Here is a 13,860-nt window from a genome sequence, read left to right on the forward strand (position 1 = left end):
AGGAGGGCTAGGCCTACTATGTGGGTGTTGGTACTTCCCTTGAGGTTGAGATTATGGGAGTTGTTGGTATTGTGGTTAACCTTGGGGTTATTGATGGTAGTAGACTTGAGCATTTTGGTTGGGATGAGCTTGAGGAGCTTGGTTCCACCTTTAATTTGAATTATCCTTCCACCCTTGGTTTTGATTGCCTCCATGTTAGTAGGATCCTTGGTTGTAATTCGGTCTTTGCGGATAAGGGTTGGCTACCGCCAATGTAGTGTCCTCTTGGAGTTGAGGGCACTCATCGGTGTAATGAGTATTACAAGCACAAACACCACATATCCTTGATGGTATTTCGATCCTTGGAGGTTGAGGTGGAGCATTTATCAAAGCTTGAGGAATTTGTTGCCCTTGGGTGATTTGTCGCAACAAGATTGTCATTTCATCGAGGGTCTTGGTCAAAACAGCATCCCCGGAGGGAGAAACTTCACTCAAAGCTTTCGGTTGTGGACTCCTTGCCCTTGAGTGCTGAGTTGAGTCCGCCAAGTCTGATATAACTTCCCATGCTTCTGCAGTGGTCTTGTTTTTGTTCAATGATCCTCCACTCGCGGCATCTAGGAGGAGCTTGTCTTGGTGATGCATTCCTTGATAGAAATAACTGATAAGAACCAACTCATCAATCCTGTGGTGAGGGCAAGCCTCCAGCAACTTCTTAAATCTCTCCCAGTATTCGTACAAAATCTCCCCATCTCGTTGCACAATGCAAGAGATCTCTCTTCACAACTTGTCTGTTTACTGAGGAGGGTAGAACTTTTCCAAAAATTCTTTACGCAACAAGTCCCAATTGGATCTAACTTTACCCGGTTGAGTATAAAACCACTCTTTCGCTTTTCCCTCCAAAGAGAAAGGGAAAGCGAAGACCAACACCGCGGCTTCATCCACCCCATGTCTTCTCGCAGTTGCACATGCAACTTGAAAATCCTTAAAATGCTTCAGAGGATCTTCCCCAGGCAGTCCATTATATTTGGGGAGCAAGTTTATCGTGCCGGACTTGAGCTCAAAATTTGGGTCTAAAGCCGGATACAGAATTTGAAGCGGTTGCAAGTTAAGATCAGGAGCTCCGGCCTCCTTCAAGGTGATTCTTCGAGGTGGGTCCGCCATGACGGTGTCACCTGAGTCACTGAAAGAGAGTTCAGTACTTACCACAGATGAATATAGAGTGTCCTCGTTGATTGGAGAATGATAGTCACGGACGGGTGGTGATAGTGAATTGGAGTGCTCCTCAAGGGAGCCCGATTCACTATCCGCAAAAGCTAGCCGGCACCGAACTTGCCTTATATGAGTTAAAGTTCTTTTGATTTCTTAATCAAAAGTGGTCAAGCTCGAGTCTGGAAGTGACCGTGTCATTCAACTGAGGAAGCAATGAAAACCATGCAATTATGAAAACCAAAACAAAAATATGCAAGTAAATAAGAACCACTTAACAATCAACGACTACTAAGATTGACTAAAGAGGAAAGTAGTATCTACAATTAGTGCTAGGTAGCAAACAAAAAATCAAATATTTATACTATTTACATATTTACAACAACCAAAATTGTAGCACTCATTGCACTTAAAGTGAACTCCCCGGCAACGGCGCCAAAATTTGATGTGACATCCAAAATGCATATAGGTTAGGAACTTGATCATCCAAAATGGAATTAGCGTTGTAAGTATAGTCCTAACCCAACAAGTTGGCCATCAATCAAATTAGAAACTCACAAAATGTGTTACAATTCAAAACTAATTCAAAACCGAGAGTATTTGACTCCTGAGTCGTCTCCCAAGGAGTACTTTAGAACAATGAGTGTGCAAATCCAGTTGTAGTGATCAAGGGGTTGTCAAAGAAGAAATGAACGTATAAAGTAATAAAAGAACATGCAAAATTATAATGATTGAACTAATGAAGAAATTAAAGAACCGACTATGTAATATAAACAAGTCAAGTATAAAAGAGATTAACATAGAAGTGTACGAAAGATTGAAAGCATCAGAAAGAGTCTTGGCTTGGAGTGAGCTAAGGGTCCTTTCCTTGTTGGAACCACAACTATGACAATTATGATGGATTAATCTCATTTGATCAACCCTCACATCGAAAAGTAAGTTAAATGAGCATAAGTGTTCCCAACCCACAAATCCTAAATTGCTTGCTAATTGCTTTAGCAACAAATTAGCGTTAGTGGGAACAAGAACAATTAACAATCCAAAAATTGAAGCTAAATGTTGGACATTCCAACTCTAGAAACGCAATTTCTCACTTTACCCAAGCCAAGAACCAAAAGTTTAGCCTAAAACCATGTTTGACATTTTGTCAAACACTTGGTGGGCAAAAACCTTAAACATGGAGAAAATGAGAAAAGGCTTGAAACTAAAAGCAACAATTGATCTCAATCAACAAGAATAACACAAGAAAACATGAAACAAACATCAAACATCAAATTCATCAACAAGAAATTAAAATTGCAAGAGAGAAGCAAAATTGAACTATAACTTGAATTAGAAGAAAGAGTAATGACAATGTAACTATAAAGAGTAATAACAAGAGAATACTTACAATGAAAGCTAGCAAAATCCAAGATAAAAAATGGAAATGGCACTTGAATGTAAAACCCTAATATAAACCCTAATAGAGATGATAAAAAACTTAGAGAAAAACTAACTAAAACTTCCTACTATACTACTCCTAAACTATACTAAAGATATGCTATGTTGTGTTCCGCACACCTTGCAAAAAATCCAATTCTGTGCGTACGCACAAGTAGCCGTGCGCATGCACACTAGGCGATACTCGAATGAACGCGCAATGCGCTCGAAGCAATCCACGCGCTCTGATTGGGTAGCCGTGTGTACGCACAAGCAGTCATGCGCACACACACATCTCTGAGCTCATCTCCTTTGATTTTTCATGTTTCCTGCACTTTGCATGCTCTTCTTCCATTTTCTCCAATCTATTCCTACCTTATACACCCGGAATCACTCATAAACAACATCAAGGCATCGAATGGAAGGTAAACGGAATAAAAATAGATTAAATTAAGCACAAAAGAGCATATTTTCATAATCTAGCGCAATTTGGAAGGAAAGTTCAAAAGCATGCTATTCAAGGGAATAAGTGCAAGTTTATATGATGAAAATCCATTCAATTCTAACCAAAAATCATCATCAAATATGGATTCATCAGGTATCATTTGGATGGATTTGACTGGGCTTGTGTAGAAGAAAAGGGAGAAAGTGGATGATGCTGTCAACCCTGATCTTCCTGCACTCCAATGGGCATAACATTAGCTACAGAGGTCCAATTGATGCGGTTTTAGTGGCAATGAAAAGCTAACTTTCAGAACTTTTCAACAATATGTAATAGTATACACTTTTCTTCTAGATTGTACGACCTTAGCTTGGTGGCGCCTAACTTGGGACTCTCCAAGTTAGGCGCCAGATGAAGACAAGCACGCCAATAGCTTACGGGAAGGGTGGCGCCTAACTTGGGATTATCCAAGTTAGGCACCAGATGAAGAAAAAAAACGCTCTATACACGCTGCCATAGTGGCGCCTAACTTGGGATTCTCCAAGTTAGGCGCCAACCTTGAAGAATTGGATGGTCCCCACGGCTAATTGAAGCCAGCAATGAGATCTTTTATTCATTTTGATTACAATTTTATTTTATTTACAAATAAGAAAATATATTATTTAGTTTTAGAAAATATATTTTACATTAACTAGGATTAGATATAAAAGAGAAAAGATTCAGTCCTTTGGGCTCTCCTCTCTTTTACGCACCTCATTCCCCACTTTACAGTTTTCTGAATCCTAGTTTTCTCTCTGAGTCATGAGCAACTAAACCTCCACTGTTAAGGTTAGGAGCTCTGTTTATTCTATGGATTAATACTATTACTCTTCTATTTTAATCCATGTATTGATTTCAATTTCAAGAATTTATTTTCGTTCTTTATCTTACAGATTTGGGTAGATTGAAAGAATAACCCTTATTCTATTTGAGTTCTTGTGAACCTTGGAAAAGTAATTTACTTGAACAATAGCTTGAAAATAATTTCTCCTAAATCACAAATTATCTGGACTTAATGGAATACGTGACATGGTAATTAATATTTTTGTGGTAAATAAATTAGAATTGAACTTAACCCTCTAATTGAACTTAAGTGACCAAAGAATTCGCGGTTAACTAGGTTAGAGGAGGCTGAATCACTAAGGAATTAGGGTTTAGTCATATATAGTTTGCCATGAATTGAATCTTGTATGATTAAAATAGTTGGTAAGAAAAGTTAATTTGGAAAATAAACATCTCTAAAGGCTTAACTATTTTCTCATATATATTTCACAACCCATTTACTACTTGCTTTCTAATTCTCTAATTTTACTGTTTCTATGCAATTGAACTCTTGACATCATTTTTTTCTTGCTTGACTAAGCAAATCATTCAATCGTTGTTGCTTGATCCATCAATCTCTTAGGATCGACCTTCACTCACCTGAGGTATTACTTGGTATGACCTAGTGCACTTACCGATTAGTTTGTGGACTTTAAATTCCGCACCACTAGACCTCTGGTCCAACCTCTGGTCCTACCTCTCTGAGGTGTTCTCCACAATCAGATAACATGAAATGAGACTAAACCCCTCAAAATGCACCTTCGCGGTGGATGCTGGAAAGTTCTTAGGTTTCATTCTCACTCAAAGGGGCATAGAAGCAAACCTGGACAAGTGAGTAGCCATACTAGAGATGAAGAGCCCGACTTGTCTCAAGAAAGTCCAACAGCTAAATGGAAGGCTAGAGGCACTATCCAGATTCTTGGCAGGGTCAGCATTGAATTCCTTACCTTTATATTCAATCCTCAGAAAGGGGAAGCAATTTGAATAGTCCCAGGAGTGTAAACAAGCCTTTCTAAGCGTCAAAGCATTCTTGGGCAAAACACCCATACTTACCCGACTTATTGTGGGAGAAGAGCTCGTCCTCTACCTGGCAGTGGCGAGCCGAGCTATAGCTTCAGCCTTGATCCAAGAAGATAAGAACAGACAGCAACCTATTTACTTTGTTACCAAAGTTTTACAAGGATCAGAGTTGAACTATAAGAAGATAGAAAAATTTGTATATGCCTCCTGAAGGCTCCAACTTTGTTTCCAAGCTCACACTATAAAGGTCTGTACTAATCAACCAATGAAACACATTCTACAAAAGATGGACCTAGCAGGAAGGATGCTAAAGTGTGCTATAGAACTGTCCGAGTTCAATTTGAAGTACGAAGCTCGGACAACAATCAAATCATAATATCTCACCGATTTTGTAGTTGAATACACTGAAATTCGGGGAAGCCCAAGAACATGGAGCCTATACGTAGACGGATCATCCAATAAAGCCAGCAGTGGAGTAGGTGTCATCCTGATAAGTGAACAAGGAACTCGAATAGAACTCTCGTTAAGATTCGAGTTTTTCGCTTCTAATAACCAAGCAGAATATGAGGCTTTTCTTGCTGGCTTAAATATGGCCAAAGAAGTGGGGGCACAAAGGTTAATAGTGTTTAGTGATTCCCAAGTGGTAACTTCACAAATTAATGACACTTATTAAGTCAAAGACCTCAACATAAAGAGATATTTAGATGAAACACGGGAACAACTAGCACAGTTCTCAGAAGGAGAGGTCCGACACATAACTTGAAAATTAAATGCCCGAGCAGATGCCCTCTCCAAGCTAGCAAGCACCAAGCCAGGGGGCAATAATAGAAGCCTCATCCAGGAAATTCTCCACGCACCATCAATATCAAAGGATGATGACAACTCGGACATAATGGCCATATCCAATCAAAATTTTGGATGGATGACCCCCGTAGTTAACTATCTTAAAGTTCTTGTACTTCCTAAAAATGAAAAGGAGGCTCGAAGACTCCTAAAGGAAGCACAAAATCACACCTTGGTCCACAATGTTCTATACAAAAAAGAAATATCAACACCTCTCCTAAAGTGCGTCCTAACCTCCAATACAAAGGAGGTCTTGGAGGAAGTACATAATGGCATATGTGGAAACCACTTGGGAGCCCGATCACTTGCCAAGAAGTTGATTTGGGCTGGATTTTTTTGGCCGACCTTACAAAGAGAAGCAACTGAGTTCGTTAACAAGTTCCCACTTTGTCAGAAGCATGGCAACTTCTATGTTGCACCTCCTGAACAGCTTATTAGTGTCACCTCACCATGGCTATTTGAAAAATAGGGTCTTGATCTCCTCAGACCATTTCCTCAAGCTCCAGGACAAGTCAAATACCTCATAGTGGGGATTGACTATTTTACTAAGTGGATTGAGGTAGAACCACTAGCAACTATTACTGCCTAGAGAAGTTGGAAGTTTCTCTATAAAAAAATTGTCACAAGGTTTGGAGTTTCCCATTCCGTCACTACGGACAATGATAATCTATTCACTGACTCAACCATCAGAAATTTGGTGGACAACCTCAAGATAAAGGCACCAATTCACATCGGTTGAATATCCTCAACCTAATGGACAAGATAAAGCCGCAAATAAAGTCATATTGGCTGGGTTGAAGCGCTGACTACAAGACGCAAAGGGAGCATGGGTAGACGAGCTCCCTCAAGTCTTATGCGCATATCGAACAATCCCTCATTCCACAACAGGGGAGTCACCTTTCTGACATGCTTACGAAGTGGAAGCCATGATTCTCATAAAAATTGCTGAAGAGTCACCTAGGATTATATTCGACAATGAAGGGGCCAATATCCAAGAACAAAAGGAAGAGCTTGACCTCCTCTTAGAAGTCCGAGAGCGAGCTCGGATCAAAAAGGAAGCACTAAAGCAAAGGATGGCCTTGAGGTATAATCAGAAGGTGATCAAAAAAAGCTTTACCACAAACGACCTCATACTGATCCAAAAGGACATCGGTATTCAGAGGTCGGGCGAAGAAAAAACTAGCTGCAAACCGAAAAAGACCCTACAAGATTGTCGAAGTCTTAGAAAAGAGTTACTAAAAAGTGTTTGACCTACAAGGAAGGAAACTCCCAAGGCGTGGCACGCCTGTAACCTGAAAAAGTCCTACAGTTAGATAGCATACCTTGTTCCCTGGTGTACTCTTTTTTCCAACCTTAAGATTTTTTTCCTAAAAGGAATTTTTTCTGAAGGGGGTTTTAACAAGGCACCATAACAAGGGCTAAGTGTAGTCAAAACCCTTAGTAGCAAATTTATGTAAAGGAATTTTTTATTTATCAATGATAACTCCATTTCTTCTTCAAAGTTTCCTATAAAAATGCCTTAATTTAAGTTCGACAAACTGCAAAAATTATTGTCTGACCTAAAAGGGTCGGTAAGATGAAGCGACGAGGTACAAATTAATGTAACAAGTTATGTAAACAACTCGTGAAAACCGATCTCAAAACCAAGGCGGAACAAAAAGCAAAGTGTAAAAGTAACTTAACAAGGTCTGATTGCCGAAGTTAGAACTTACCAAAGGAAATTAATATAACTCACTGATGACTTAGCAATAACACATCATTAAAGGTTGCTAAGACACGATCTTCAACTAAATAGCCACACGGGCTAAGATCTAATTCGAAGTAATTACTTAAAACCTATAATCATTAAAATGAGAAAAGGTTTTTTGATAGAAAAAGCTGTCCAAAAAAGCACAACTAATCATATGGTAGTGTTCAGAAAAGCTACCAAATATTACAAATAAAATTTATTCATAAAGACCCACACATCGAGCCATCCAAATATTAAAGACAAAAAACTACAAAGGGGCACTCAGCAAAGGATTAAGATCTTTCCCAGTAACAACATCCTTAGCGCAGGTAGAAGAGGTCGGGTCATATTCGGAGACCGACATAGCCGGGATAGCACCAGGTGGTGAAGGAGGAAGCTCGACGTTAACAACCTCGGGGAGAACCTCGAGATTATGAGAAGCTTGACCGACCTCTGCACTCAAAGACTTCGGGTCGGGCAAGGAAACATCCTCATCATCCTCAGGAGCCGGGACGATCTTCCCATCAACTACAATATTATCTTGGCTAAATAAGGAAAGATATGCCTCGAGAACAATAATTTGAATCTAAGCTTTTAGGTTAGCAAACATTTCATCCATCCCCTCAGCTACAGACTCCTCAAGCGTAGCATACCTCTCCCGGGCCTTATCCAACTCCTCTTCAAGATCGAGCTTCTCCCCAAATAAGTCGGGTATATCTCTCTTTCACCTTCTTTTTTAATCCATCTGCCATGGCCATAGCCACCTTGTCCTCTTTGTTTTGGCCCGAGCTTTTTCTAAGTCGGATGTCAGCCCATCCCTCTCCTCCTCGATCTCCTTTTTTTATCTCCTTCAGGCTTTCCACCTCAGCTCGATTAACCACCAGAGAGCTGAGAGTGGCACTGAGAGGAGTCTTCTTTAACTCTCTGGATAGGGTCGTACACACTCCTGCTATCCAAATTCTACCTCGGGCCAGGAGTTAAAGATGGTTCTAGATAGCCATGTCGTTCATACTAATGTGGCCAAAGGGGATAATGTTTTTCTCGCTCCAAGCAAGCGCGTCAAACCCCTTGTTGTAAATGCTCCCCCCTCAGCAATTTTTTGCCTCTTGGGAGGTAGTTTTGAGGAGGAAGGAGAAGGATGGGCCCCATCACTTTTTGAAGGAAAATCAGGAGTAATTAGCCGAGTTGATGGAATAGGTATAACCTTCTTTGAAGCTGATGTACCCAAATCTGACTTTTTAAGAGTAGATCGAGCAGAAGTATCCCGGGCTTCCTTTTGTTGTATACCGCGAGCCACGACGTTCTTTCTAGTGGCCTAGAGTGTTTTTATAGCGTCAAATTTAGGAGCCATTGTCTCTGCAAAGCAAAAAGGAACATTAGTTGTCAACATAAACTCACAGCAAAAATTTATAATGCAGAAGATAAGAAAGCTACCTAGCTCGGATTGAAGGTGATTGGGATTCCCTAAACTCTTTTTGGTGTCCAAGTTAGGATCCCAGCCCCAACACTATTGGAATAAGTCAACTACACTCTTTTCAAGCTCATCTAAGTCACCTACATTATATTTTGCTATCACGGGCTTCTCTTCCCAGTATAACGGGAAACAGGGTTCATCATTCTCGTCCAAAAAGAAAGGCCGGGCATCCTCTACAGCTCAGATAATGAAGAAATAATTTTTGAAATAATGGAAGGACTCGTTAAAAATGGATAAAACCTTCATACCCTAAACGGTACAGAAGAAAAGCTAAGCTAGCTTTTTTGAACCAAAAGGCTTGGTCAAAACAAAAGGATAAAACAAAACCTTAAGGGAAGGTCGGACATCAAGCTCCTGACATAGAAGTTAGTATATTTTGAAAAAGGCCCAATAATTAGGGTGGAGTTGGGATGGAGCAATACTGCAAGTCCAAAGGACATTACTCTCAAAGTCAGAACATGGCAGCTTAATGTCTAGCTTCGAGAAAAAAACAATCATTAGCGTAAAACGAGGGGCGTTCCAACTTATCTAAAGGGACAAAGCATACCCTCTCCTCGGGATCGACCACTACTATTTCATAGTTTTGCTCATCTTCTCGGTTCTTGATAAACCCCGATTTCGTTATTTATCTTGTGCTTATTTTAGGGGATTTTACCACCTTTTCCCACATTTATTCAATGAAACAGCATGGTTTTGTAATTCTCCCTTAAATTGTGCTTAAGTGTAAAAACATGCTTTTTAGGCCCTTAATTTGGTGATTTTGATTCACTTTAATTCCATTCGATGCCTTGATATGTTTGTTGAGTGATTTCAGGTTCATAAAGCAAGTATTGGATGGAAGAAATGAGGAGAAAAGCATGCAAAAGGGAGAATGCATGAAGAGACAAAGATTGGGAATGCACCAATGGACGTGCACGCGTACAAGGCGCGCACGCACAGAAGTGGTTTTGTATATAGACACGCACGCGTACATGCCGCGTCCATGCGGACGAAGAATTTGCCAATCGACGCGCACGCGCACATGGCGCGTACGCGCCGATACTCTCACATGGCCCACTTAAAGGCAAAACGCTGGGGGTGATTTCTGAGCTGTCCAGACCCAAATCCAACTTGTTTCTGAGTGTATTTCATGCAGAATTGAAGTCCAAGCAGAAGGGGAGCAATTAGTTTAGCCAACATGAGCCTTTAGTTAGTTTTCTAGAGAGAGAAACTCCCTCTTCTCTCTAGAATTAGGTTAGGATTTGGTTAGATTGTCTTAGATCCATGTTCAATTACTTGATCTCATCTTGTTTCCTTTATAATTTCTCATTTCTACATCTTGATTCTCTTATTTGTGATGTTAATTTCTCCTTTATGCCTCTTTTGTGATGATGAACTCATGTTGGATTTGATTTACATTTAATGCAATTCAATATTGATGTTTCTTTCATTGATGAATTGAGTTGTGATCTTACCCTCCTTGCAATTAGTAGTTGGTAGATTTTATTATTCTTGCAATTTATGATGTTTACTTTTATTGCACTCTATGTGTTTGATGAAATATTTTCCTTAGTTTTTGACTAGTTTTGTTAACTCTTGGTCTAAGCTAAGGGAATTGGGTAAACTTGAGTCATTGGATATAATGGATTTGGTGATTTGAGAACCCTTGGTGATCAATTTGACACCCATTGACGCTAACCCACTACTAAGTTAATTAGTATGTAGGTTGGGACTTAAGGGTCGATGTGATCAAACCTATTTGATGTACTTCAAGCTTAGGAGTAGATATTACGTACTTAAGGCTTTTGGGAAGTAAACTTAATAGGTTGGCCTCTCATGATTATCAATATTTGGTTTGTTGACAAGGATGGTGATCTCAATTACCTAAGTCTTAGCCAAGAGTTCTTTATCTTGTTTTCTTTACTTACTTGCCTAATTTACTTTTCTTGCCCTCTTATGAACCAAAAACCCCCTTACCCCTTTATAGCCAATAATTGAGTGCTTCATTATTTCCTAGGGAGACGACCCAGAGTCCAAATACTTCGGTAAATTTTCATTGGGGTTCGTTATTCATGACACAAAACCACAAATCTTAATTTGATGTGAGAGTTGTTTGTTGGTTTGGAGCTATGCTTACAACGAAATTCTTCTTTCTACAAGAGAAATTCTTAACCGACAGGATTCTTGCTACCAGTTTTCACATAGCCTATGATGCCTATGAAAGGTTTCAGCGTACTCCTTATCGATTACAGGGACAATGGTAAGGACAGAAGTATCTACCCAAGTTAAAAGAGAAGAAGGGACTTTTGTTGAAATATCATGAACAACAAATCGAGACATAAAGCTATACCTACTGATATGGCTATTATAACTCAAATCAAAATGTCATAAATTGACTCCGAACATTATAACTCGGCCATATGAGTAACTCGTCTAGACATTATAACTCAATACTTGATGTGCGAAAAATAAGATCCGCGTAATAACTACTGGCAAGTGCACCAGGTTGTGTCAAGTAATAAAACTCACAAAAGAGTGAGGTCGATCCCACGAGGATTAACGGATTAAAAATCAATAGTTAATTGATTATCCTAGTTAGACAAGCAGATTGAAGTAATAAACAACAGGAAATGTAAATAACAGAAAAGTAAATGAAAGCAATAAAGTGCAGAGAAGTAAATTGACATAAATGTAAAGTGTAGAAAGTAAATGACAGAAAGTAAATGTAAGAACTAAAAAAAATGAACATTGGGATCAAGAGATATTGAATTCTCTAGATCAAATCATTTTCATCTCTTCCTCAATCAATGCATTAATTGACTTTGCTTGGGAATCTTAGGTGATTGGATCCCAATGTCTTGGCTCACCAATCTCTCTAAGCTTGAACAATTGCCCAATGTCTTGATTTAATTGCTCATGGGAAGAGATGAAGTTTGGTCACTGATTATACCACACAAATTCATAGATCAAAGTATAGGTAGGATTACATGTGACGATATCCATCCAACCCCCAATCTAATCCAATGTGAGAAAGCCTTTCTAGCATGATTTCCTCATCCCTCTCTCAAGGATCAGAGGAAACCCAATTATGAATAGCTTATCTGTTAAGACAATTATTCAATTAAATTAAGATCGAAAGCTTTCTAGCAAAATCAAGAGAAAAGATAGAAGAAGAAGAATGAAAACTTCAATTGATCAAGTAAATACAATAGAGCTCTCTAACCCAATGAAAAGAGCTAGTTTAGTTCATTTCTCTAAATAGAAAAGAAGAAAGTACAGAAAGAAAAGAAAAAAGATTAAGAATTCAAAATAGGGATTGAACTTCAGAATTCATAATGAAAATTACAAAATGGAAATGGAACTACTCCTAAGGAAGAAGAGAAAAGAAAAGGAAAAAGAGTGTATGAATGGTGTCTGTCAGGGATGTGAATGCATGATTCTGGACTTCCCTCCAATCCAGAATGCTTTCTCCAATCCTTCTACTGCCTATATTTAGGCTTACAAACTAAAATGAAAGAGCAAATTACAATTGAATTAAAATTCCTAATCCATATGCTTCTTATGCCTTGGATTGAGTGATGTTGATGGGCTCAGCTTGCTTGCGTGATCCAGGGGTGTAATTGGGGACTTTAGTGATGTTATAGCGTTAAAAATTGCTCCCAGACCCCTCCTCATCATTTTTCTGGTCACGTGTAGGCATGGGCGACACGTACGCGTGACCCTTAGTTTGTTAACGTTGAGATGAGCGTTAGAGATAACGTTGCTGGGCCAACGTTCTTCTCACGCGTGCGCGTGGGCGACGCGCACGCGTGGCTTGTCAATTCTTTGCTTCTCACGCGTACGCGTGGGTGACGCGTATGCATGGCTTGTCAATTTTTCCCTTTTGACGCGTGCACGTTGTGGACGCGTACGCGCGGCCTCTGATTTTTCACTTCCCACGCATACGCGTGGCTGTCAATTTTTCCAGGCTTCTTTTCGAGCACGTTGGGGGTAACGTTGGATCACCAACGTTACCTCCAATGTTGCTTCTTCATGTTTTTTCATGTAGCGTTGGTTCATTGCCAACATTGCCACTAACGTTTGGCTCTCCAACTCTACTTTCCTCTACTTCTCTGCTTCTACTTTGCCTATCATCAAACAAATAAGTGTATCAAAGTAACATAAAAGATAATCTTTACTATACTAAGTGTGCTAATAATGCTAAAAATCATAACTTCACTTAGTGTGATCTATTTCATCATATTTACCCTGTATATTAACTAAAATTCACATATGCTTGAAATTTTGTTTCATGCAGAAATTATTCGTGCTTTTGCTCCTTTATCAATAAAATTTGTATGAAAACTAAACCAAAATCTAGTGAAAAATCATAGAAAAACAGGCTATATATGATGCCCTCTCATCAATACTATAATAGTAACGTACTGATGTGACATTACTCTTCTTTAATATAAATAATTCCTAAAGCAAAACGGCCAAAATCAGCCTCGCATATAAAGAAGGTAAGATATTTTATCAAGGATATACTGAACACACACATTTGACTGACTTAAGCATCGGAGTGCCTTTTGTAGGTACCCTCCCCCTTTGTTCACTTTGCACCAAGACGTTTCTCTCCCCAGACAAGAAGCTCGGAGTTACGGAAAGAAGCTTAGAGTTGATTGTCAAGAGGACGAGTTAGACTTAGTCAATCCACGCAAGAAAAATTGGCACTCACCATGGGGCTGAAGACATAAAACCCTTCTTACCTTTTTTTTCTTGATCCCAAAATTTTCTTATCCATCTATGGCTGATCAACCTCCTCCAATACCCTCCGAACTCCTTCGGATGGTAACTGAGCTATAACAGATTAATCAGCGCATGGTAGAGAAAAATCAAAGAATGAAAAACTAAATAGCTGAGTTGGCC

This window comes from Arachis ipaensis, chromosome B06, assembly GCF_000816755.2.
Source record: "Arachis ipaensis cultivar K30076 chromosome B06, Araip1.1, whole genome shotgun sequence".
Lineage (NCBI taxonomy): Eukaryota > Viridiplantae > Streptophyta > Magnoliopsida > Fabales > Fabaceae > Arachis > Arachis ipaensis.